The 26,042-nt window shown below is 37.5% G+C and overlaps 1 protein-coding gene across 6 annotated transcripts in view; it reads left to right on the top strand.

The window, feature by feature from the left end:
* LOC112425049 (keratin associated protein 13-4) overlaps positions 1-24,957 on the top strand; it is a 179,750-nt gene extending 154,793 nt beyond the window's left edge. For all 6 annotated transcript variants that reach the window (XR_011622775.1, XR_011622777.1, XR_011622774.1 and 3 more), the window contains one exon: positions 24,323-24,957. The gene's annotated coding sequence lies outside the window, so the exon portion shown is untranslated. The remainder of the gene's footprint in view (positions 1-24,322) is intronic.
* The last annotated feature ends 1,085 nt before the right edge of the window (positions 24,958-26,042 follow it).

A 26,042-nucleotide genomic window follows, 5' to 3' on the forward strand; every position in this document is an offset into this window, starting at 1 on the left:
AATTATTTAAAAATCCAAGGTCAGAATATATTTAGAAAAAAATAGGGAACAAATATTACATATCTCCTTTGCTTGACTTTTCTGAAGGTAATTATGCTCACCACCATCATTTGAAAAGGTCAAATTCTATAGGAAGATATTTAATCCTTTGACGATTTATCCCACACTAAGAGTATTCCCAATAGTTTCTCATATGAAACACATCTTCTGTAGTGGGTACGTACTTTTCAACTTCTCTAAGATGTTACTATATTTCCAAGTTTACCCTTCCTTGCATAGTTCCTTGTTATTACAACCCACCGAAAGCATTTAGTGTGAGATTTGCAAAATGGAAGCAAGGCGGTAGACTTGTTTTTGTTTGTTTGTTTTTATGCTTAAGGATTTAGTCTAGGGTGGGTTTCTTTGTTGCAGTTCACACATGCTGTCCCTTTTCTGTCTTCTCACCTTGGTGTGAGATAACAGACAGGCATGTGGTTCCACCAGGGATCTTTGTTTCAGCTTTTCTAAACCCTGACATAGCAGCATAGACCTAATGATGGACACCATGGCCTTCTGCAGAGCATCACAGATACCAAACAAAAACTTGGATTTATGCAAAGGAAAAAAAGTGTTAAAAATAAAATAGATTAAGAAAAAGTAAAATTTATTTTTATAAATTAAAATAGATTAAGTAAAATTAATTTTACTTTTGTGTTCTCTAAGGATAATTGACTTTCTAAAGCAAAAATTTTTAATATATTGATTGTATATATTAAAATGTTTCACAATATTTATATATATAGGTAAAATGTTTATATACAGGTAAAATGTTTCACAACAGCAGCACAAATATAAGAGGAATAAATTTTAGGTATACTTTTGTAATTTCTGTGGACTACAGTAAGAAAATAATAGTTAAGCATATATAAATAATAATTCAATAGTAAAATAAAAATGAAATTTTAAAAATTTACAACTAACCCAAGAGAAGACCTAAAAAACATTGACAGGGTTAGGGTATGACTAGGAACAAATGAAACAAATTAAAAATAGCAAGAGATTTTCATCCAAGTATATCAATAACATTAAATATAAACTTTTAAAATACACTAAATAGAAGAAAGACATTATTACTTTAGGTTTTGAGAAAGTAAGTTACAGCTATATTTTGTCTACAAGAAATTCACCTGAAATATAAATATAAGTAAAATTATAAAATATGTAAGTTAAAAGTAAGAGTCAGGAAAAAGATATATAAATACTTGCCAAGAAAAAGCTGAAGTAGCTATTTTAATATCAGAAAAAAGACTTAAATTTATGAAATATTGTAAAGAATAAATGTAGCACTAAATAATTAAAAAGAGGTTCATTTTTTCCTCCAAAAACATATTACAATCTTAAATATGTAACCACCTACCAGGACAGCTTCAAATTTAATGAAGAAAAATTTGTGAAAATGCAAGGGGAAATAAAGCATTTCATAATTTTAGTTTTAGGCTTCAACAATCCACTCTCATTAATTGACAGAATAAGTAGACAGAAAAATCAGTAAATATAGAGAATAACTGTACCCTGAGATCTGACTTAGCTTAATTGGAATTTATAGAATGCTCCATCAAGCAACAGTAAAATTCATTTTATTTCAAGTACAGAAGGGGTGTTCACCAAGATAGACTATATTCTAGACAATAAAACAAATTAATAAATTTAAAACAATATAATTTATGCAACCGTTTCCCCAAACCAAAAATAAATAAATTAAAAATCAATTATATAATAATATCTGGAAAATGCTTCAATAATTGAAAATTTAACAACACATTTCTAAAGAACAAAAGGATCAAATAAGAATAAAAGAAAATTAAAATATTTTGAACTAAATGAAAATATAATAAACCAAAATTTTTGATATGTAGCTGAAGCAGTACCTAAAGAAAAATTCCTATCAATAAACATAACAAAATAAAAATGCCTCAATTCTGCATTCTATGTTTTTGTAGGCAGAAGAAATAAGTAATTAAAATTGTAGCTGAAGTAAAACAAAACCCAGAAAATCAGTAGAGAAAAAAATAAGAAAATCAAACCTGGCTCTTCGAGAAGATTGAAGACATAACTACAAACCCCACAGAAGTTAAAGAATAATAAGTTAAACTACAAACAGCTCCATGTTCATAAGTGTGACAACATAAACTAAATGGGCCAATTTATTGAAAGACACCAGCTATCAAAAGTCACTAAAGATGAAATTGATAACCAAAAAGTTCTATCTTTTTAAAAGAGATTTAATTTATGTTTATAGATTTTCCAAAAATGAAAACTCCAGACTCAGACAGTTGGAGAATTCTATCACTTAAGGAGTAACTGTTATTATATGCATACAATCTGTCCTAGAAAAGAAAACATGAGCAAAACTCCTGAAGCCTTTTTTGAGGCCAGCCATTATCTTAATATTAATATCAAACATATTAGAAAGAAAAAATAACAATCCAATACCTTTGATATGCATAGGCCAACAACTTTTCACAATATATTAATAAATGGAACCCCACAATACATTGAAAGAATAATACATCATGACCACATTAGGTTTATCTGAGGAATCCAAGTCTAGTTCAACAAGAAATAAGCAATACATATGATTTACTATATTAACAGATTTTTAAAAGCCATCTTAATTGATATAGAAAAAGCATTTGACAAAATTCAACACCTAAGCAAACTAAGAATTTCCAGAAAACTAAAAATTGAAGGAAATTTCTTTACCTATTAAAAATGACAAAAGTCCTAGAGCTAATTTTACACTAAATGTTGAAAAACGTTTTGCTTTTCCCTTAATATCGAAAACAAGGCAAGGCTGTGCTCTTACCACTCATACTCAACACATAATGAAAATACTAGGCACTGTGCTAATGAAAAAAAACAGTCATTCAGAATGGAAACATAGAAATAAAATTATCTTTATTCCTCAACTATGTGACCATCTGTGTTAAAAAAAAAAACAAACAAATTAAACATCACAGAAAAGCTCCTAGAATTAATAAATGAATAGTGAGTTTAGGAAAGTTGACAGACATAGTATTATTATAAGTACAATTGGAATTTGAACTTTTTGAAAAGTATCATTTACAATAGTACCCCTCAAATTAATTGTTTAGATAAAAATCTAATGCAATTTTGAATGATCCATAAGCTAAAAAATTAAAACACTCTGATGAAAGAAATCCAAGAAAACCTTAATAACTGCAGGGAGACAATATATTCAGGAAGAAATAGTAATAGTTAAAGTCTGAATTATCCCCAGTATGTTCTATTTACTAAAAGAAATCTCACTTGAAATCTCTGAAGAGTTTTTGTAAATGTAGACAACTTACTCTAAAATGTATATGGGAAAGTAAGGGGACTAGAATAATCAAAATTATTAAGAAAAAGAAGAGGAAACTTGGATGATTCAAACTACCTTATTTAGATACTGATAATAAAGCTACATTATTCATGACAACAGGGTACTGTCGCAAGGATAGACACGTGTAAATAGAACAGCATAGATAGTCCAGAAATACGTTAAAAAATATGGTCATTTAGTTTATGCAAATGTGCTGAGGCAATTTAGCAGAGAAAGGATAGACTTTTTAATAAGCCATTCTGGTGCAATTGGACTTAGGTACTCAATTCAAAACAAATTAACAATTTCTTTAAAAAAATACCCTCTGAATCCATGCCTTGAACTTCATACAAAATAAATTGTAGATTATACCAAAACAATATCTTACTCAAAAACTAACTATCCCTTGACCCACGCCTCATACCTTTTCAAATCTATTTACACAAAATTTCAGAATGGATTCGTATGCCTAAATATAAAATATAAGATTATAAAATTTTATACAAAAACATAGGACAAAGTTTGTGTGACCATATGTCATATAAAACTTTTTGGATATAACACAAAAGACAGGAACCATTAATTTAAAATATTGATAAATTGGTCTCTATTATAATAAAAAATGTGTGTTTTGATTTTAAGATTATTAAACGAAGAAGACCCATCACATTTCTGACAAATTACTTGGATGCAAACTGTATAAATCTCAAAACTTAATATTAAGAAAACACACAATCTATTTTTTAAATGGGTTTGTTTAAAATAGATTCTAAACAAATGCTTCACCATAGAAGAATAAAAATTAAAGATGTGATAGCAAATATGCCTAGGGAAACATGTCAATATCATTAGTTATTAGGGAAATAAAAGAGCCACAAAAATATGCCACTACATACCTGTTTAAATACAGACATACACATATTGCAAGACTTGGAGATAGAAATTCTGTGAAGTCAGCTCTAATGATCCCAAACTATTATAAAATTACATTCAGATTAATGTGTGCAGCTGAATCTGCATGGATTGAGGCAAACTGTACATCTGTGAGTTCTCTCAATTAAGTTTCATGTACTATAAAAAGTTTATTAAAAGATAAAGCATTTTTGCTTATTTAAAGTTTTCATATACATGACTGAATATATTAATCAAAACTATTATTTAAAAGTTGGAAAAATAACATTTTGGGGTTTCTGTGTTTTTATTTTTAGTAAGGGGATAAAGAGAAGTATTTTAGTGTAGGTATTTTTGAATTGCCATTATATATTAATATTAAAAGCAGACCAACTTTCTTTTTTTTTTCATTGAAAAGGATTTTATTTTGAAGAACTTGCAGGTTGAGTATTCCTTATCTGAAATGCTTGGGACCAGAAGTGTTTCAAATGTTTTTTTGTTTGTTTGCTTTGGAATATCTGCATTACATACTTACCAGTTGAGCATCGTTAATCCCCAAACCCAAAATCCAAAATTCTGCAGTGAGCATTGCCTTTGAGCATCATGTTAGTGCTCAAAAGGTTTCAGATTGTGGATTTTTGAATTTGGGATACTCAACTTGTATTAGCTTAGGTTAAAAAAAAAATGCTTAAGAAACACTGAACCTATTTAAGCAGTGTTTCTATTTTTTAAAAAATCTGTATAGATGACATATTCATTTTTATTATCAGTAACATGGATTTTCTCCAAACTGGTTGAGTCTTAAAATATGGACTCTTCTTGAATTTGTTTTGGTTGAATTTGCTTCCTTTGTATAAACACTATCTTTCTCCTGAACGTATTATTTCCCAGGAAACTCCAGTTTTCATACCACATTAACTGAAAATATTCTCTTTAAATGGTGGGGACTAATATAAAAGTATAACTTTCACATTCTTCTTTATAAATGAAAATATCAGTTCCTTCAGTTAAAGTTCTTTGGTGGGTTTATTTGATGCTGAATAAATATTTATTTGGTCCTTCTGCTTATTTTCTTGAAATGTGCACTCTCAGGATCCATTTCTTTCTATTGAATCCACCAAATTCAAAGATAGAATGTGACTTGGTACTATGATACTATGTGTCAGTATTACTGAATAAATCATCTGTCTGGATATCAACTGTGTTTTCTTACGTACATTTTTATTCTTTGCCACTCTGTATTACAACTAAATAAGCATAAGAAGAAAAAATACCTTTGCTTATTGTACATGGTTCTCCATCAGCAATATTAATTCTGTTAATTCGATATTGTTCCTGTAACATCAATTTCTCCATTGTTCTAAGAGCCTTACATTCTCAGTTTTACAGTCTCCCCCACCCCACGCCATGACACAGGAAAAATTCTTTTCTCTTCACTTATTATTCACATGTGAAGCACTTTTTTCTGAGACTGTATAGTGTATAGCATTCTGTCTTTAAATTAATGTGTATTTGATTGTTTTTTCCTATTCTTTTTTTTTTTTTTTTTGAGACGGAGTCTCACGCTGTTGCCCAGGCTGGAGTGCAGTGGCGCGATCTTGGCTCACTGCAAGCTCCGCCTCCTGGGTTCACGCCATTCTCCTGCCTCAGCCTCCTGAGTAGCTAGGACTACAGGCACCCGCCACCGCGCCCGGCTAATTTTTTGTATTTTTAGTAGAGACGGGGTTTCACTCTGGTCTCGATCTCCTGACCTTGTGATCCGCCCGCCTCGGCCTCCCAAAGTGCTGGGATTACAGGCTTGAGCCACCGCGCCCGGCCTGTTTTTTCCTATTCTTAATTCCTCATCCCAGATTTATTTTCATTTCACACAAAGGCCATTTAGTTGTAGTAATATATTATTAACTGATACAAAAAAATTTGAATGTATACAAAAAAAAAAGACAATATAGTATGAGGAACCACCAAAAGTGTAATACTCATCTTCAAATATTACCCCCAAATAAGAACAATTCTGTTTCCTTTACACAAACACTATCTTTTTCCTGCACCTGCTATTTCCCAGCAAACTCCAGTTTTCATATCACTTTACCTGAAAAATATTCTCTTTAAATGATAAAGATAAATAAAAAAGCATAACTTTTACATTCTTCTTAATGAAAATATCAGCTCCTCCAGTTAAAGTCCTTTGGTGGGTTTATTTGATGCTGAATAAATAACTTATTTGATCCTTCTGCTTATTTTCTTAAAAGGTGCTCTCCCAATATCCATTTATTTCTATTCAATCCACCAGCTTCAAGGATAGACTGTGACTTGGTACTATGATACTATGTGTCAGTATTACTGAATAAATCATCTGTCTGGATATCAACTATGTTTTCTTATGTACATTTTTATTCTTTGCTACTCTCTCTTACAACTAAGTAAGCATAATAAGAAAAAAATACCTTTGCTTATTGTACATGGCTCTCAATCAGCAATATTAATTCTGTTAATCCAATATTGTTCCTCTAATATCAATTTCTCCATTGTGCTATGAGCTTTACATTCTCTTTTTTACCCCCCATGACAAGGGAAAAATGTTGTTTCCTTCACTTATTCAAATTGAAGCACTTTTTTCTAACACTGTGTAGTGTACAATATTCTGTCTTTGAATTAAGGCATTTTTTTTTTCTATTCTTAATTCCCCACCAGATTTATTTTCATTTCACACATAGGCCATTTACTTGTAGTCATATTTTATTAACTGATTCAAAAAATTTTTGAATATATACAAAAAGAGATCGTATAGTATGAGGAACCACCAAAAGTGTAATACTTATCTTCAAATATTATCTCCATAAGAACAACTATGTTTCCTTTATACAAACACTATATTTCTCCTGCACCTACTATTTCCCAGCAAACTACAGTTTTCATATCACTTTACCTGAAAATATTCTCTTTAATGATAAAGATGAATTAAAAAGCATAACTTTTACATTCTTCATGAATGAAAATATGAGCTCCTCCAGTTTAAAGTTCTTTGTTGGGTTTATTTGATGCTGGATAAGTACTTGCTGTGGAACTGCTTGAAAAGCCTAAGTTTTAGTTGGGGTCCCTGTCTTCTCTCTTTCCAAAATATTTTCGACTTTTATTATATCAACAAAGGAGCAAGCAATGACTTTTTCCTCCTGAATTCATTGTTGAAGGTGCTTTTAAGAATTATTTGAGAATCATAACAATGCATGAAATCCACACGTTCTACTGAAAGATAACAGAGGTCATATTTATGCAGATCTCAAGAGCACAGGCAAGATAATTTGATCAAGATGAGGGTTTAGGCAAAAGCCCATGATCCTTGTCTGAAGTAGACTTCTAGGCAAGGTACAAATGAAAAACACCAATATTCGGCCGGGTGTGGTGGCTCACGCCTGTAATCCCAGCACTTGAGGAGGCCGAGGCGGGCAGATCACGAGGTCAGGATATCGAGACCATCCTGGCTGACATGGTGAAACCCCGTCTCTACTAAAAATACAAAAAATTAGCCGGGCGTGGTGGCGGGCGCCTGTAGTCCCAGCTACTCAGGAGGCTGAGGCAGGAGAATGGCCTGAACCTGGGAAGCGGAGCTCGCAGTGAGCCGAGATCGCGCCACTGCACTCCAGCCTGGGCCACAGAGCGAGACTCCGTCTCAAACAAACAAACAAACAAACAAACAAAAAGGAAAAACACCAATATTCAAACAGACTTGAAAGAGGACATAAAAACATTAATTCATAATCAACTAAGTTTTTAAATAAAATATTGTTTAAAAGGTTGTACCTCAACAATCATTTTTTATTTTATTATTATTTTTACCACGTAATAATACCATGGAGAAAATAATTCTAATGAAATTATTACTAAGACTTTTTAAAACATAAAAATCTAGTGCACTGAAATGGATGAAAGAAAATGAAACCAGATACTGTATGTTAACATAGAAAGTTTATTAGGGGGCCAGGCACGGTGGCTCATGCCTGTAATCCCAGCACTTTGGGAGGCCCAGGCAGGCGGATCATTTGAGGTAAAAAGTTCAAGACCAGCCTGGCCAACATGGTGAAACCCCATCTCTACTAAAAATTAAAATTAAAAAAAAAATCAGCCAGGCATGGTAGCGCAAGCCTGTAATCCCAGCTACTCAGGAGGCTGAGGCAGGAGAATTGCTTGAACCTAGGAGGCAGAGGTTGCAGTGAGCCAAGATCATGCTACTGCATTCCAGCCTGGGTGACAGAGCTAGACTCTGTCTCAAAAAAAAAAAAAAAAAAAAAAAAAAATTAGAAAACAAGTCCGTATAATCACTGAAGGACTGAAGGGAAAAGTAATAAGCAAACACCTGATAACCAAGAAGAGCCAACTAACATCCAATCTGTGTAACTGGATCCTTAATCAGAGATGATTCTTATTGACACAGATAGTGCCAATGCATGACAATATCTTCTTTGAAAAATAAAAGAAGTAGAAAATAAAAATTAGAAAAAACATTCTGAGTTTAAAGAGATGATTGTTTTTTTCAGAAGAATTCAGATGACGAGTATCTTCCATAGAAAGAGAGACGAAGTAGCCACAACCATAACCACCATAGTCTCCAAGGCCATAGCTGGTGCCATAGCCATAGACCAGGCCACTGAAACCACCAAGGCCACAGCCAAGGCAACTGTAGTAGTTGCCGTAGTAGTAGCTCATTGTCTCAGATGTCATGAATTTGGTTGGATGAGAATGAATCTCACCACTCTCATTCAGGCTTTTTATTCTCTCAGACTGTTAAAGAGTAAACCACAACTCAACAGTGTCATTCTCTTTGAGTATCTATCCTCTGTGAAAAATGGTACTATTAAGTTATATCTCTCTTATTAAGTGTAGTTCCAAAGATGAATTAAGATGTGCTTCCTTTGAATGTAGTTTAATTTTCATTCTCAGGAATCAGGATTTGTTTTCATTATGTTCATATCACTAAAGCTGATTTTTAATCTATTTCTGCATTAAAATGCAATCTGCTAAATTGTTTTTATCTTTCTCCAAATAACCATTTTTTCCTTTTAAGTACTCAACAACTTAATTATGAAATTGTTAAATTACAAAACATCATAAGACTTAGAATCAATTAGATGACAAAGACACCATTTATTTAGAAAACTTTGGACAATATTTGAACATTATTCTTGTTTGATATTCTTTGTCCCAAAGTTTTAAATTTTGATGGAAAGTCCCTATTTCCCCCAAGTTTAAAAGCTTTCCTCAGCTCCTCATGAGTCAATTTTTAAGATGTTTTCTAAATATTTTCTGAGGTGTTCACACTGAATAGATATAAAATCATTAGATTGAAATATTAATAAATAACACTCTCTGAAGATATTTTCATTAGGAAATAAATGTCTAGCATAAATATGTGTAATATAAATCTAAACTATCTGTGAACTTTTTTTTTATCCTCCAATCCAAATGATTTTTCTTCAAGTAGCCTTTTTGTTATCCATTAAGGGACAGTTATCAGCTGGGCGCCATGGCTCACGCCTGTAGTTCCAGCACTTTGGGAAGTGGGTGGATCACCTGAGGTCGGGAGTTCGAGACCAGCCTGACCAACATGGAGAAACCCCATCTCTACTAAAAATACAAACAAACAAACAAACAAAATTAGCTGGGCATGGTGGCGGATGCCTGTAATCCCAGCTACTTGGAAGGCTGAGACGGGAGAATCACTTGCACCCAGGAGGCAGATGTTGTGATGAGTCGAGATCGCACCATTGCACTCTAGCCTGGACAACGAGAGCAAAACTGCGTCTCAAAATGAAATAAAATAAAAATAAAAGTACAGTTCTCCTGGTGCCCTTAGGTTAACCTAGTTCTCCCTCCTTTCTTAGTTGTAGTTTTCAAGAAGAAATGTAGAATGTGCTGGCAATAGAACATCTTGAGATAAGGGGAGCTGGCTGGCACAGCCTCGACTCTGTTCTAGTCTCTTCCTAGAAACAGAATGTGCTTCAATACTTCATCCCAGTGACTCATGTAACCCTCAGGGTATAAAACCCAGAGCTGGCTGCTTTTCAGGGTCCCTCAGCTGCAGTGCAAGTGAGGCATGCAGAGTTAAAACTCCATCTCCCCGAGACAGCTTTCCTGAACCTTCAGGGACTGGCACACCAAGAATCCTAGCTTCTGTTTTTCCTCACTGCCTATCTGCAAGTAATAGATCTGCTTCACGTAACTTGTTGCATGTATGGGCATTCTGTCTCACTGGACTCAGATAAGTTGGTAACCAAGAGCACAGTGAACCTTCTTAACAAAATTTGTGCAGTGACCAATGATCTGATCTGGCAGGACCATGACTTCTTGGCAAGTAGGAGGGGCAATACCCCCAGTACCCAGGCCAGGTGGAAATCCGGCCTAGGTGGACGGGGCTGAACATGCAACTGGATGTTTTATGGTGAAGGAAGAAGATGAATGAGACATAAGTCACCCTTCCCTTCAGTGGATGGGAATGAGCTGGATATATGGATTGAGGCACAGGAAAAGGTATATGGAAACAGGGAAGGGCAGCACATTGCTCTCTGGTTTTTAGGCACTTATGTTGTTAGATCCCATTCCTAAGGCGGAAGAGCTCAGGAAGGGGGCACTTAGGTGGATCCTGAGGCACCTGAGAGGCAACAGGAAAGAGATACTCAGACCCTGAGTCATCTAAGAGGGCACCAACATGCACCACGTGGGCTTTCACAGAAAGGGACATTTGTGATCTAAAGGACAGATATGGAGAAAGGCCAGGACCATCTTCTGCAGTTCTGTCTGGTTAGTGTGTTTCTTTGAAAAAGGGACGTTGCAGACTCAAAAGTCTCAGGCTGATGACATCATTAGGAATGGCGCCAAGGGCTCTGGGTTCTTACTGGCAACCAATGTTCCTATAGATTTGTCAAGATAAAAAGGGAAAAACTAAACATTTTTAATTTTAAAAATTAAAAATGACACCGGGAAGTTGGGGGATACATGCTGTGCCCCATGGTGCTTATCTACCTGTGGTATCTACCCTTTGTGCCAGTGATGTGGTTCCTACTGCTGAGTGTATTAAAGACACTGACATTGCCTTTTGCATGCTATGGCACAGAACAGATATCACTGCTCCCTGAGAGAGCATGTCCCACCACAGCTACAAATTTGAGCCATAACAATGGGGCATAGTTACTGGTGCCTGCTACCTAAGTTAACCAAACCCCAAAGAGTTATTCAAGAGCAGTACTGCATACAAAATGAAAAAGAGGACATTGCTTTGCTAATTCAGTACTTGCTATAGACATAAATGTTACCAAACCGCTCCCCACCCCCAACCATCACATTGTAATAGCTCTGTTTAGGTGGTTGGAATGGCCTCAGGGACATAGAGCCTAACAATGCATATTTCAGGTTGAACACTATGTCCACTTGGATGGGATGCCAAAAAAATATCCCAGACACAGTCAAGCAAACGTCGTTCACTCTGGAATCACATACCAATAAAAAGGGGGCCCAACAGCTGATAGACTTCTTTGGGTGCTGTACCCCACCTGTGTGTTATTTTGGCTTCCTTAGTCAAATTAACAAAGCTACCAAGTTGGAATGGGGCCCCTTGTAGCAGCAGGCCTCAGAAGCCACTATTCAACACGTTGTGGTCCAGGTAATGCCTTTAAAACCTTTAGAGCCTCCTAGTCCAGTAAAATTACAGGTATCTACAACCTTCATATATGCTAGTTGTAGTCTGACAACAGAAAACTGCCACTAGGATACACCAGTCTTTTGGATTTTGGACACACAAATTGCCTTTTGAATGGCAACCCCTTACTACTGGGGACTGAGGGAGACTAAACCTCTTACAGTCAGAGTGTCACATGTGATGGTGTGACCTTAGCTGCCCATTCTCACTGGAGTGCTTATAAACTCTTCCAATAATATTTGGCAGGCTCAACAGAGCTCAAATATGAAATAAGAATGGTACATTCAAGATTGGGCCCAGAAGCAACCCCCAAGGGACCAGTAGGCTCCACGAATGAATAGACAGCTCACCAGAAGGGACCAGGCAACCCATAGGGAATGCATTTGACTACTTCTGTGGCTACCTGGAGTCTAAGATGCAGCAATCTCCCCATTGATGGTTTGGCGTGGTTTACTGACGGCTCTGTGAAACAACAGGCAGAGGGGTCCACTAGGCTGCACCTGCAATCCAGCCAATGAATGGTGATCTTTTGACTGAGACTGGACCTCCAATAGGCCAAACTACGTGCAGCAATGACAGCCATGCAGGCCACTCCATCACCATATCTTGCTACATTTTCACCAATTCATGGGCTCGCTCCAACAGTCTTGCTACCTGGTGAGGAGAATGGCAACTAAGGAACTGGACTACTAATGGATCCTCTGTATGAGGATAAGGATTATGGAATTAGCTTGCTGCCTGGAAGGGATAAATATGCATTATCCTTGTGTATGATGGGTCTACCATAGCCACCCTTGAAAGGACCTGATGTCATGTTTTTGGATACCCTGTAGAATTTCACTCTGATCAAGGAACACCCTTCACTGCCCAAGCAACATAAGAATGGGCACACTCTCACAGAAAATAATGGACTTTCCACATACCCTGTCATCAACAGACCAGTAGAGCCAAAACATTTAAAGAAAGTACATAAAGATGGCCTGCTAGGGGCAGGGGGTACCCCCATCTGACCAGGGGAGTAGTGACACCGAACACTGCGCTCCAGTGCAGGGGAAACAGGGCAAGGCAGCACATGCTGAGAAGCACCGAGCTTGATGGGGATGGGAGTGGACCTGGCAGCCACTTGATCAGGCTGTGCCTGCAAAATCTCAATCTCAGTGTTTCCAACCATTCTTTTTCTTTTGTTCCCTATTAGAGTGCCTGTCGTGGGGGCAGTCTGTGCCTCAGGTTGCCACAGCACCCTAGACAGGTCTCCCTAATTCTAATTTGGAAGAGATGCTTTCCCTGGATGCCTCTTTTTTATGGGATCCCACAGGGTTGGGAGAGAGAACCAAGGAATACCAGGGTTCTAGGTTCCCCCTGTGGTACCAGGGACATCTTTTCTTTCGATTACGTTGAGTAATGTTATCAGACATGTAAAATTTGTACAGGATGCAACCTCTCTTCCTAGACTAGATGACTGGGGCTGGAAGATCTTGGTCAAGCAACAAGGATGATGGCTGATGCAGAGGCAGTAGCCTCAGGACAGTGGCAGACAGGGTGAGTTGCTGCACCAACTCAGCGTAACTCCTATCTAAGAGGTAGTAAATTTTGGAGACCCTGGGAGGCATGGGACATGAGTCAATAACCTGTCACTCTGTTATTTGAACAAAGATATGGCAGCAAAGACCTGGAAGCCTAACACCTTTGTTAGGCTCTCCCAAGCTGTGGCCACCAAGGGTAACCTGACACAGCAGAAGTGCTGGATCTGCCCTCCTGGACCTCAGTCTGTCACAGACCACAGCAACTCTCTCACTCTGCCAGTGGTAAACCACACTGACATTTCTAATGCCACAATGCACACCAACAGAACCCAAGACCTGACTTGCAGAGTGAGAATCTGACATCACCACATAGAAGAGAGCTGGAGGCACACACTTCACCCTAAATGACCGTGGCAAAATGTCACAACCACAACTAACAAAACCTTGATGAGCTAGGGTTTTGATGTACCATGTTCCTTTGATTACATGGACAAGAAGTGTCCCAGCAATGATGATGAAAATGAGAATTGGACTGTTGTTAGCCCTCCGTATCGGGGCTTCATGAACAATATTGTATAGGGGAAACCAAGCATGCAACTATGCCATCAATGAGACTTGGCTGGTGAACGCTTATGTCTCCATACCCACAAATGGGTCACTGAACAACAGAATGAGAGAAGGGGTTTTATGTATGCCCCAGGGCTATACCTTTCTCAAGCGGTTGGGGTGATTCAGATGTGGGTTGTGAAATGTCCTGCCTGGAAAACCATCCAACAGTGGGATCCTGCACACTGGGTGTGCTGGGGATGCCCCTGGATATTATCTCTAGGAATGAGATGCACCACTGAGCCAGTTGCCTAAAGCTGTACACCAGGCTTAATGGGGACCTGCCAGGAGGTATAACTGATTCTGGGCTTATGCACTTAAGGAGATCTTTGATACCATACATAGGAGTCAATGCTCATGAAAACATGATAGGATATCTGTCCCCGACTATGGCAGATATTGCTTCCTCCACTCCCACTGCCTGTATAGCCCAGCAGGCATCCCTCAGTAAGGAAGCTGAGGTATGCTCCAGGCTTTTTATTATAATTACTATTATATTATTAAACTTTAAGTTCTAGGGTACACAATGTGCAGGTTTGTTACATATGTAAACATGTGCCATATTGGTGTGCTGCACCCATTAACTCATCGCTTACATTAGGTATATATCCTAATGCTATCCCTTCCCCCTCCCCCCACCCCATGGACAGGCCCTGGTGTGTGATATTCCCCTTCCTGTGTCCAAGTGTTCTTATTGTTCAATTCCCACCTATGAGTGAGAACATGCAGTGCTTGGTTTTCTGTCCTTGCGATAGTTTGCTCAGAATGATGGTTTCTAGCTTCATCCATGTCCCTACAAAGGACATGAACTCATCCTTTTTTATGGCTGCATAGTTTTCCATGGTGTATATGTGCCACATTTTTGTAATCCAGTCTATCACTGATGGGCATTTGGGTTGGTTCCAAGTCTTTGCTATTGTGAATAGTGCCACAATCAACATACATGTGCATGTGTCTTTATAGCAGCATGATTTAAAATCCTTTGGGTATATGCCCAGTAATGGGATGGTTGGGTCAAACGGTATTTTTAGTTCTAGATCCTTGAGGAATCGCCACAGTGTTTTCCACAATGGTTGAACTAGTTTACAGTCCCACCAACAGTGTATAAGCATCCTTATTTCTCCACATCCTCGCCAGCACCTGTTGTTTCCTCAGCGTACGTGATTATCAGCACCTCCTGCTGTACCTGGCTAAGCACTTCAGGTATTGTAGATACACAATTGAGGAGACCAGGAAGCAGGCTCACTGACAGCAAACAATGGGACCACTGGAGGAATCCTTCTTTGGCCTCCTTAGCAACTTCTTCCCTGGACTGTTGTGGTTCTGGGCTAGGCCACTGCTCCAAGCAGTCTCCATCATCCTGCATGGGGCACTAGTGCTCCTGGGCCTAGTTAAATGTATTCTGGCCATGGCTCAATGATGTTGCATTGAGATTGTGACAATCAAGGTATTACATAGTTCTTATGAGGCAAAACTTCGCCGCCAGCTCCAAGGAGGTCCATGGGAATATGAAATGGACCGCCTTTGCTAAGGGGGGTATCGCGGTCAGGAAGTGGACTTCAGGATAGTTCTGCGTTCTTGTTTGAATGGCCTTGGACCAACCCAGTTCTCCCCGCCTTTCTCATTTGTAGTTCTAGAAAATAGCTGCAAAATGTGCTGGGAATGCAACATCCTGAGATAAGAGAGAGCCATCCAGAACAGCCTAGGATTTGTTACCGATTCCTCTAGACACAAGAGGTCCTTCCATGCTTTATTCCCATGATTAATGTGACCCTGGGGTATGAAACTCAGAGTGGGCTGCTTTTGGGGGATCCGTCAGCTGTAGTACGAGTCAAGACTCTGTCTTCTCCAGGGAGCTTTTCTGAGACTCTGGAGATGAACTCAGAATGAACCCTAGGCTTCCGTTGTCCCTTGCTCTCTATCTGTAAGTAACAGTTCTGTTTCATGTAACTTACTGCATATATAATATGCTGTCTCATCAGACTCAGACACGTTAGTAAACAGTGGAGAGTGAACTCACTTCTTGCTAAACAGTCTTGCTAACTTTCCCCCAAATCTCTGAGCCTCAAAATCTTCATGCTTTCCTTTCATCACTTGTATTGTCATACTGATTAACTATTTTGAAATGTTTCTCCTTAAAAGTACCTTCATTTTTATTCTAAGCACCAAACCTCACCAGAGAGGAAGAGCTAGGTGCTCATTACAGCATGGTGTGATTTCTGCACAGCATTCTTCCTGGCTAACAGCTATTATTTTTACAAACACATTTCTTGCTCCTGCTACTCCTCCCCTCAAAATCCAGATAATATGAAGGAAAATAATCCCTTTACATAATAGTTGAAGATCATTAAAAGGTGTCTTCGTTCTCACAATTTAATGCTGATCCTTAACTCTGATTTCTTTATTTTTACATTATTATTATATTCTCTTTATTAACATGAAATACACCTGTTTATATTTTTACTCATTATGACTTCACCCAACTAACTTAAATTCTAATTATTTTCAAAGTCCAGATAAAGTATTAATTTTTGTAACATTACTTCATTATTTTTAATTGGTCTATACCTTTTCTTTATGTCTTATACATGCAGTATAACATAATAAGCATTTATTTTTCTCTGTATTGTCTAAATATTTTCTATGAAAAATTAAAACATACACATAGATAAAATAGACTAGTAAAAGTATCCCTTTTACTCATTTTTAACAGTTAACATTTCAAAGCCTATTGTGTCTTTTTTAAAACCTTTCTCTCTTCCCCTCTCCTATATTATTTTAATGTAAATCCCAAACAACATACTTTTCATTAATACATATTTGAATATGTATATCTAAATGATAGGGCTCCTAAAAATTAACAGTTCTGGTTTTATGTTCACTTTTACTCATGAAATAAAAGGTAAGTTCCTTTTGATAAGGTCACTTGGTAGTGGATAAGTACTTGCTGCAGTGTTGATTGAAGAGCTTAAATTTTGAAATCAGTGGGAGGGAATTCCCTAGCTTTCCTAATTACATCAAAAGTAATTAGTAAAAGTTATTGCTTTTTACTAATACACATTTTCATTGTTTTCAAACTCGAGGATACAGGTGCCTGTATTTTTAAACCCAATCTCTAAACCCAGTGTTACAAGTGCATTTAACAGATTAAAATTAATCAAAAGTTATTAGTAAAATTATTACTTTTTACTAATACCCACTTTTTTGCGTGTTTTTGAACCCCATATTCTAAGTGCATATAAGAATCATTTAAGTACTATGAAGTGTTATGTAACTTATTATCCATTGAATGAGGGTTCCATCAGTGCCTACATTTGTATAAAGTTCACAGATGAATAACAGGGATATGAGGAAGCCAGTAGTTGAGGAGGAAGTCAACAACCACTCTCAGAGTTGATTGCAAGAGGCCAAGAATAGGTCCTGTAATAGAATTCCAGTCAAGGTTTAAATGAGGAACGTATACCAGTAAACCATCCAGAGCAGGAGCATTCATCCCAAGAAAATAAAGTTCAAATCTTAAAATGTGAACTAATATAAATTACAATGCTGAGATAACCAAGGAAGAAAGAGGACAGACCACTCCCAGACTCTCTACCTCTTTCACAGGAGAAGACACTTTGGTAGTCTAATAACTTGGACTTCTAAAGACACATCTGGCACAGAGATACTCTAAAGACAGAAAAAGATGCAGAAGTTATCTTTCTCTTGCACAACTAAGTAAACAAATGACTATGGGAGAAATGCAAAATCCACATGGAAAAATATCAAAACATCACACTCTTCTTATATAATGAAGATTTTTAGGAACTCAATATTGTACCTAATTCAGAATAAATGTCATCAGTGGTGACAAAAAAAAAAAAAAAGCCTCTCTGAAAAAAAGTCAATTTGTAGCATTTGCTGATCTCTGCAGTATAAATATTTCCAGCATGTTCTCTTTCAACTTAATAATGTGATGCCTCTAAACCCACAGCTGGAAAGAGATGCTCAAAATTGCCTCTTGTGAGCTGGTATGAAGTGGCCCCAGCAAACCAATGAAAAAAAATGTACATGAAGGGAAATGTCAAACTTACCGGAATTTGAAATGTCTAAATTATTTAGTTTCCATGAATATCATATAATAATGGAAGTCTGCTCCTAGCAACAAATCACATTAACTAAACAATGTATGCTCTTAAAACTTCGATGGCCTTCAAAGATAAGGAATAATGGGTATAAAGTACATATTTTCATAGGGAAAACTTTTTAAATGAGATATTTATTTTTTAAAATGTAAAACTCAAATGCATTGGAATGAACTAAAAAATAAAGTCAGGCTTTATAGGCCTATGAAGAAAATTTACTAGAAAATATCTCCGGAAATGTCACGTAAGAATCAAGTCAGTGGCATTTTATTATAGTAGCAGAGAAGACAATACCTAGCTTGAGTGATGAAATTCTAGGTCAGAAAAGTAGGTCCACACTGAAACAAATGTGCCTTTTGAATGGTGAGATCTTCATTAAGAAAAGCCCTCAGAAAATATCACTGGTGATACTGAAGGGCATAAAACACTCTATCAGGGAAAGAATCCTAAAATTTTGAGTTCTAATGTGATGATCAATTTTTTTTCAGTAGAATCCAGAGGACCAATAACTTCTATAGAAAGAGGAGCATGGTTTTAGATTGCCATAAGCAAAATTTATTAGTGAATATGTCCAGAAATATCATCAAAGGTATAAAGAAGAAAAGCTTCAGGTTAATAACACAGTGGGAATGAGGATACCTCAACTAGACTGGTGCTAAGATTCTGGCTTAGGGAAACAAATCCCTGCAGATTTGGAGAATTGGTCTCCATTATGATGTCTTCAGGTGCTCATGACTGGCTCTGAAAGATGTCACTGATAACAGTGAATAAAACAAAAGAATGGCGATGAAAATAATATAAAAGCTCTGAATTTATTTGCAATGGACTATATTTTCCAAAAGAGTGAAGATGACCAATATCCTTCATAGAAAGAGGTATGAGAATGGTCACAGCCATAATCACCATCAAGCCTATAGCTGGACCCATAGCCATAGTCCAGACCACTAAACCACCAAGGCCGTAGCCAAGTACACCGTAGTCCTTGCTGTAGTAGAAGCTCATTATGTTAGGGGTTGAGGATTGGTTTGATGTTGAAGGTGAATTTCCTAATAATAAATATCACCACCAATACCTAGAGTTTTATATTCTCTCGGGGGTGGGGGAGGTACTCCATAGATATTTCTCAATTTTGTTTCTTTCACAAATGCGCAAAACAGCCCAAGTATATTCTTGCTTTGTGATCTGAGAAGTTTTAATGCTACTCATGCATAATTATATTTACTTATTTGCTTTATCTGGACTTCTTAGTGTCAGCTCTTTTAATAAAAGGTAATGACTACCAATTCTTCAAAGCTTATGACTGTGCTTAACATAGCCTAACTGGATTACTTGATGCAATCTGATCTCTTCTTGCATCATATCTAATTTTGTTAGTCCTTGGCTCTCATTCTCTTCTTTTACCAAGAACCACAGCTCTCCTAACCCAGAAATTACGTTTTCCTACTTATTAATTGGAATGAGTTTGAAGGTGTTAGAGCACATTGGTTGAGAGCCCAGCATATGCAGCAATGCCTGTTGTTGTTTAAAAGTCCTGTTTCTACCAACTTGAGTGAGATTCTCAACCTCCTAAAATATCTATTTTCATATATGTGCAAAGACATTAATAATTTACATCTCTGTGTTTGACATTTGCTGCAAAGCTACCTGTGCATAGAGCAGCAAACCCTTACCTCTCTCTCAGCTCACAACTGTAATTACATAAAAGAAAAATATATTACACTGAAAGCTTACCTTCTTATATAGCTTTGAGGGTCCTTAAATGTGCACAAATTGAATGAAGAAACATAAATGAAAGGACAATGTCGTTTTCATTTTTGGGAAAATCTGTGCTTAATTCTAAGGCATTTGAAGTACAATAAGGGAGTATCATTCTAAGAAGAAAAGACATTAAGTCTTTGTAAGTAAGCTTTAATAAGAAATATAATTCAAGAGGAAAATATATTGTTAATTGCAAATTATTGGTAAAACTTAAATGAAAAACATCTATTGAGATGAATAAATAAAATTTAAATTGTTTGTTATATCAATAAAGTAACTTTATTGGAAGCATGTACAGATATTTTTTCCATGGAATAAGGAAGTTAGCACCATGTTACTAATGTAGTAATGATGAAAATGTTTTCACTAGATTAATGAAATTCTAAACCAGAGAAATAGTCCCTCTTATTTCAGCCTGGCCCTGAGTATTCAGTCTGCAGTATGATTGCCTCCTTAGGAGTTCATGCTAGGCTATCAGAAAACGAGTTGTTATTAAAGAGGCCAAGACTGTGCATGGTTTTGATGACACTGAAGGAACAACAACAAAAAATCAACTAAAATAATGAAGGTGTGAAGGATTACAAGATCAAAAAAATATTTGAGTGGAATATAAGGAACTAATTTCTTCCATAGAAAGAAAGTAGCTGGTGGCCATCAAATCCACCAGATCCTAGTTCAGACCATCAAACCATCAGGACCCATCATAGCCCCATTTGCTGCTGTTGTTACCATTGAGGCTTACAGGGGCTAGAGATTAGTTTTGATGGTGAAAGTGCCTTCTGAGTCCAAAGGACACCAACCACAGAAGTACATCTATAATTCATTTTTGAGAAGAGTGGCCAACATTACCAAGATTTGTTGTTAATTTCCAAAGAAAAATGCACAAAACAAGTTTTCAGCCGCTTTGTTATTTTAAGCTATGATTAAATTTTATTACAGTTTATTTAATTTAATGTTTTTCATAGAATACTCAACGCAGGTTCTTTTAAACTCTGCTGCTGTTGTATCTTTACTATTTGATGTTTAAAAAGTACTTAAACTATTTCTGTATTCTTATGTCTATTATGATGATAATTTTAATGAAATATTGAATAGTTAAGGATATAATTATATAAAATGCACACTTAATAGCTAGAAGCTAAGGAAACACACACACACTTATTCTCTAGTTGTGTACAGCAGCAGTGAATTTACTTGATAGCAATTATTCCCAACAGAATCTTCAAAATTATGGTAGGATGATGAGGGCAGAGCCCTTGATAGATTGAAAGAATGAGTGAAAAGTCCTTGTAAGTCAGAGACCAAAAGAACGTTTTACAGTTGACCCTTGAACAACATGAGGGTTAGGAGCATTAACCCTGCACTGTCAAAAATCTACCTATAACTGCTGACAATGTACAAACTTAACTATTTACATAGCCTACTGTTGACCAGAAGAGGTACTAATAACATAAAGAGTAGATTAACACATTTTTTCATGTTACGTGTATTACATGCTATATTCTTATGATAAAGTAAGCTAGAGAAGAAAAAAATCTTATTTAAAAAATTACAAAGAACAGAAAACATATTTACTGTTCATTTAGTGGAAGTTGATTATAATAAAGTTCTTCATCTTTGTCTTCACATTGAGTAGATTGGGGAGGAGAAGGAAGAAGAGATGTTGGTCTTGCTGTCACAGGGGTGACAGCTACAGACAAAATTATTTGTACAAGTAGATCCACACAGTTCAAACCCATATTGTTCAAGGTCAACTGTACATACTAGTACTTGTTATACATTAATACCAGAGTTCACAGTTCTGTGTTACTTAAAGGAAGAAAGTAGAAATTGTGCAGACCTAAGACATGCAAATGTAAGTTGTGAAAAAATAACTAGATTCAAGTTAGTCAAGCCTCACACCTAAAATTAGAGTATTTGTCAAGGGTGAGAAAAAGCTTAATGGTCCTAAAAGCACTTCAAGAAGTGTCTTAGCAAAATTATTATGAGAATAATTTCCAAAGACTTAGTTTAAGTAAAACAATCCTAAAGCAAAATAATTGTTTGATATGAAAATGTATTGCTTAGATATTGCAAAACTTATATAAAACATGTTCATCTTAATGCATGGATAAGAAATCAAATTTACAATGGCAATAAAATGTTTATTAGAAGTATGAATAGAATTATTACCTTAAAGTAAGAAAGTAGCACCATTTTAAGAAGCCTCAATAATGAGAAAAATCAGTCCTTAGTATTGAACCTTGTTCCAGGATGAATAGTTTTGGTGGGCTTTTGTTTTTTGTAGACAAAGCTGGGCTCTAAATAAAGTAGTTGAGATTAATATGTCTAAATAGAAAATTACATTTGTAACATTAAGGAAATCAGTAGAATGCTTAGACTCTATTAATATAAAAGATCGGAGGTTCATAAAATATCACAAATTTATTTCAGTAGAATAAAAAGTACAGGTATGTTTCATGAAAGAGGTACAGTAGAAGCCACAGCCATATATACTGTAATTAGCCAAACCTGGAGTTATTGTCTACATGAATATGGGGAACGAGTTACCCATTTGTTGTCCCCGGCTTGAGGAGGGAATCAGCCCTGAAGTCTGGGCAGTGGAAGGAACAAACTCAAGCTCCAGCCTTAAGCCTTCCCACAGGACAAAACTTCTTTTTACACATCACAGGGAGAGCAGGAATAGCTCCTTGAGTCCTTACTCAGACTCGTGGGACAACCCCACATCAGTGGCATACCTAAGTTAGGAAATTGATGTAGTAGCAAAAGGCTGGCCTCACTGTTTATGGGTAGTTGCGGCGGTGGCCATCTTAGTGTCAGAGGCTATCAAAATAATGCAAGGAAAGGATCTCACTGTCTGGACTACTCATGATGTAAATGGCTTACCAGGTGCCAAAGGAAGTTTATGGCTATCAGACAACCGCCTGCTTAGATACAAGGCGCTACTTCTTGAGAGACCGTGGCTTCAAATACGTATGTGTGCAGCCCTCAACCCTGCCACTTTTCTCCCAGAGGATGGGGAACCAAGCGGGCATGGCTGCCAACAGGTTGTAGTCCAGACTTATGCCGCCCAAGATGATCTCTTGGAAGTCCCCTTGGCTAATCCTGACCTTAACCTATACACCGACGGAGGTTCGTTTGTGGAGAGTGGGATACGAAGGGCAGGTTATGCCATAGTTAGTGATGTAACCGTACTTGAAAGTAAGCCTCTTCCCCCAGGGACCAGCACCCAGTTAGCAGAACTAGTGGCCCTTACCTGAGCCTTAGAACTGGGAAAGGGAAAAAGAATAAATGTGTATACAGATAGCAAGTATGCTTATCTAATTCTACATGCCCATGTTGCAATATGGAAAGAAAAGGAGTTCCTAACTTCTGGGGGAACCCCCATTAAATACCACAAGGAAATCATGGAGCTATTCCACACAGTGCAAAAACCCAAGGAGGTGGCAGTGTTACACTGCCGAAGCCATCAAAAGGGGAAGTAGAGGGGGGAACAGCAGCATAAGCAGCTGGCAGAAGCAGGGAAAGACCAGCAGAAAGGAAAGAGAGAAAGAGACAGAAAGTCAGAGAGAGAGAGAGGAAGAGACAGAGACAAAGAGGGACTCAGAAAGAGAGAGACAAAGAAGTCAAAGAGAAAGAAAGAGAGATGGAAGTAGTAAAGAAAAAAAAGCGTACCCTATTCCTTTAAAAGCCAGGATAAATTTCTAAATGTCTACCCAGCCAATGCATATTCTTCTTATGTGGAATGTCAACCTATATCTGCCTCCCCACTAACTGGACAGGTACCTGCATCTTAGTCTTTCTAAGTCCCAACATTACCATTGCCCCAGGAAATCAGGCCCTATCAGTGCCCCTCAAAGCTCAAGTCTGTCAGTGCAGGGCCATACAACTAATAAACCCTACTTATAGGGTTAGAAATGGTCACTGCTACAGGAACCAGAATAGCAAGTTTATCTACTTAATAATCATACTACCACACAGTCTCGAAGGATTTCTCAGACAGTTTGCAAGAAATAACAAAACCTATCCAGTAAGGATAGTAACTATAATTCCAAATAGACTTTTTGACAGCAGTGACTCTCCAAAACCGCCAAGACCTAGACCTCCTCACTGCTGAGAAAGGAGGGCTTTGCACCTTCTTAGGGGAAGAGTATTGCTTTTACACTAAAGAGTCAAGGATAGTATGAGATGCCACCCAGCGTTTATAGGAAAAGGCTTCTGAAATCAGACAACACCTTTCAAACCCTTATACCAACCTGTGGAGTTGGGCTACATGACTTCTCCCCTTTCTAGGTCCTGTGACAGCCATCTTGCTATTATTCACCTTTGGGTCCTGTATTTTTAACCTCCTTGTCAAATTTGTTTCCTCTAGAATCGAGGCCATCAAGCTACAGATGGCCTTGCAAATGGAAACCCAAATGAGCTCAACTAACAACTTCTACCGAGGACTCCTGGACCGACCTGCTGGCCCTTTCACTGGCCTAAAGTGTTCCCCTATGAAGGACACTGCAACTGCAGGGCCCCTTCTTTGCCCGTATCCAGCAGGAAGTAGCTAGAACGGTCATCAGCCAATTCCCAGCAGCAGCTGGGGTGTCCTACTTAGAGGGGGGGATTGAAAGGTGAAGCCAGCTGGGCTTCTGGGTTGGGTGGGGACTTGGAGAACTTTTCTGTCTAGCTAAAGGATTGTAAATGCACCAATCAGTGCTCTGTGTCTAGCTAAAGGTTTGTAAATGCACCAATCTGCAATCTGTAAAAAACGACCAATCCATGCTCTGTGTCTAGTTAAAGGTTTGTAAATGCACCAGTCAGCACTCTGTAAAAATGGACCAATCGGCACTCTGTAAAATGGACCAATCAGCACTCTATAAAATGGACCAATTAGCAGGACGTGGGTGGGGCCAAATAAGGGAATAAAAGCTGGCCACCCAAGCCAGCAGCCACAACCGACTTGAGTCCCCTTCCAAACTGTGGAAGCTTTGTTCTTTCACTCTTTACAGTAAATCTTGCTGCTGCTCACCCTTTGTGTCTGCACTACCTTTATGAGCTGTAACACTCACCACAAAGGTCTGCAGCTTTACTCCTGAAGTCTGTGAGATCACAAACTCACCTGGAGGAATGAACAACTCTGGACGCGCCACCTTTAAGAGCTGTAACACTCACCACAAAGGCCTGCAGCTTCACTCCTGAAGTTAGCAAGACCACAAACATCTGAAGGAACAAACTTTGGACACACCATCTTTAAGAACTGTAACACTCACCATGAGGGTCCGTGACTTCATTCTTGAAGTCAGCAAGACCAAGAACCCACCGGAAGGAGCCAATTCCTGACACACTGTTACCATTAATCCATGGTTAGGATAAGATACAGAACCTAGGCAACCACAGTAGATTCAAAGAAGCTCATGATGTCACCACCTACATGGGTTTTTGTTTGTTTGTTTGTGGTTTTTTTGGGCTTTTGTTTTGAGATAGAGTCTCACTCTGTCAACCAGGCTGAAGTGCAGTGGCACTGTCTTGACTCACTGCAAGCTCTGCCTCCCAGGTTCAAGCCATTCTCCTGCCTCAGCCTCCTGAGTAGCTGGGACTACAGGCACCCACCACCACGTCCGGCTAATTTTTTTGTGTGTTTTTAGTAGAGACAGGGTTTTGCCATGTTCGCCAGGATGGTCTTAATCTCGTGACCTTGTGATCCACCCGACTTGGCCTCCCAAAGGTGGGTCTTTTAATATTCTCTCATGGAGGGAAGAGGCCAATTATGTCTATAAATTCTTATTTAATTGGAATAAGGTCTAGGCCTCAATGTTTTTGAAAACTCCCCAGAGGGAGTGGAAATGTGGAATTATTTTTGTGTGATGAAGGAGTAGTGAAAAAGTTATTGTGGCTATATTTTAGTTAATGAAAAAGGCAATATTGGGAGATAAAATTAGGAAGAGGTTAGCTTATGCAGGAGCTCCAGGGCCTTGATGATAATTTTTAATGAAATTTCAGGTGTAATGGAAAGACATTAAAGATTTCCAGTTAAGAAAAGGAAGTGATCTGATCGATAACTTGCTACTGTATGGTTCACGAATTGTAAGAGCTATAGAACAGAA

Source organism: Macaca nemestrina, chromosome 4, assembly GCF_043159975.1.
Source record: "Macaca nemestrina isolate mMacNem1 chromosome 4, mMacNem.hap1, whole genome shotgun sequence".
NCBI lineage: Eukaryota > Metazoa > Chordata > Mammalia > Primates > Cercopithecidae > Macaca > Macaca nemestrina.